This window comes from Eschscholzia californica, unplaced genomic scaffold (genome assembly GCF_041429995.1).
Source record: "Eschscholzia californica isolate CP2 unplaced genomic scaffold, dmEscCali1.0.p SCAF_1, whole genome shotgun sequence".
Taxonomy (NCBI): Eukaryota; Viridiplantae; Streptophyta; class Magnoliopsida; order Ranunculales; family Papaveraceae; genus Eschscholzia; species Eschscholzia californica.
The window spans coordinates 80,121,538-80,123,748 of record NW_028238198.1 but is presented as its reverse complement, the minus strand read 5'-3'; the positions used below and the strand labels follow the sequence as shown (position 1 = coordinate 80,123,748).

Here is a 2,211-nt window from a genome sequence, read left to right as displayed (position 1 = left end):
GGATTTAAAGGGAGATATCAGTAAGGGTGAACATCGATTGGGTAAACGACTTTTTGAGCCTATTCATAGTCCGATCCATATTATGGTTTGGTTCGGTTACCAAATCCAACCGAACCTAAGGGTTAAATTTTGCCAAGATGAAATTAACTTCGAGTTTTCGAGTTTAAAACTTGCTACAATTATACTTAGAACGTCCTAAAAATTAGTATTGTCTCACAAACCATTAAATCTACATGTATGTGTTTAATTTAAAATAGTTTATCAACATTCGAAGAAGATATTGGACTAAGAAAAACTCAACAATGATCGCGAATTAGTTTATAAGCATATACTAGACGTGATTATCTTGTGATTCCGTGAAGTCAACTTTTTATCGTTTTCACATGGCAGACAAAATGCATCTTTATGGAGATCTACCACCTGCAAGAAAATGTTGATATCTTAATGTTATTCAAATAAATCTAGCACAGTATAAATAAAACCCAATATCCACATTGTTTCTGACCAAATCAAAAGAATACTACTCTATTTGCATCTGTTATCATTTGAGATTATGGCGTCGAAAGCTTCTTCGCTTATCTTTCTGTTTGTTTTAATCGTCTTGTGTGGCACCGGTAAGTAATGCTTTCTCTTTACTTATTCTTACACCCTATTATACTGGTCTTAGGAAGATATGGAGATTGATTGATTAAAATAACGAAGTGACGTTGGTCGCTGCTATCGGCACTCGACCAAAGTACTATAAGTTGGCGAATAGATCTTATGACTCGGGTTGATCAACATCGACCGACCGGCTCTATTAGCATTTTAGTATGAGCAAGCTATGATACTAGCCAATCCCGAATGGTTTCTAGGGCTGGCCAGTCCTAGAGCATGCTTCTTCTCTGGGACTGGTCAGTTCAAGAGATTGTGTTAGAGTATTATGATCGAGATGGATGGAGATCCGAAGATATCAAATATCAACCGTCAAGATATATGGAAGATATTATCTTGTACTTATCCTAGATAGAGTCTTAGGAAACTAAGATACCCAAGTCACTCTAGTATAAATAGAAGTGACCTCTATGTATTTTATTCATTGAGTCTTCGAGTCTGTAACCAATCAATCCCACGATTGTGGAGATAATATAATACAGCCAGCAATGGCTTTCTCTGTGGATGTAGGACGTGATCCTCCGACCGAACCATGTAAACTATTGTGTTCTTTATTTTAGTTTGTATCTTCTAAAATCATTCAGAAAATTGTATTGGACTCTTTATAGTCCATTACTGTTATACTCTAAAATCACTCAAAATAAACCCAAAACTAATGCTAAACACTTAATTTAGATGGAATTAACTACATTAAAAACCATTCAAACACATGATTTAAGGATAGAATAATAAAAGTACATATATATATATATATATACATATATTAGAGTTTTTAGAATCGATCTTTAACAAAAATGGATGTCTCTCGAAGCATTGAAGATTTTGGAAGAGAAATCAAAATAAAAATGGAGAAGATGAAGGTGCACTGGGTGCTTGGACCATCTGGTTATAGCACTTTAACACGGGTGCTAATAGAGCTGCCAGCTTATAGTATTTTGGCTGGATGCCGATTACAGCGCCTATTACTCTTTGATACTTATTTACCCAGGTCTATTAAATGGACTTTTATTTTGCCGGATTTTGTTTTAATTACTTCTGAACTCATTTGTTTTAGGTTCCTCAGACGAATGCTCGGCAGCAGCTGGTGAAGTTCAAGCATGTTGCAATGGAATTGGACTTTGTGTAGTCCAGATTATAGGTCAAAGCTGCCAAACCCAAGCCTATTGTTGCAGTAAGTGATCGTTTCATCTTCTCTACTAGCGGCCTTACTTTGTTAGATTTTGTTTTGATTACTTCCTAACTTGTTTGTCCTTTTTCGGTTTTTTGTTGTAGAATCGGAGACATCATTAGGAGGTCTAATTAATTTTAATGCTCTCAATTGCGAAAAGATTTAGTAGGTTCCGACAACTCATAACTGCAATAACAACCCTTATTGTTGCCGTAGGTGATCAACTTCATCTTCATCTCCGGACCACCACTGCACCAGTATAATACTAAAATAAAGTAGCTACTATTTATAATGTAGCGATATTTCCTGTCAATTTTTTGTACCTGTTTTGTTTTTGCTTATTTTCAAGAACTATTGTTTGGAATGTATTCATGGGTTTGTTGGCTTAA

The 2,211-nt window shown here is 35.3% G+C and overlaps 1 long non-coding RNA gene across 1 annotated transcript; it reads left to right on the top strand.

The window, feature by feature from the left end:
• Positions 1 to 358: 358 nt before the first annotated feature.
• On the top strand, positions 359 to 2,211 carry LOC147569690 (uncharacterized). Its single transcript, XR_015238797.1, has 3 exons — positions 359 to 614; positions 1,709 to 1,825; positions 1,927 to 2,211. It is a non-coding gene; the product is annotated as an uncharacterized LOC147569690 (long non-coding RNA).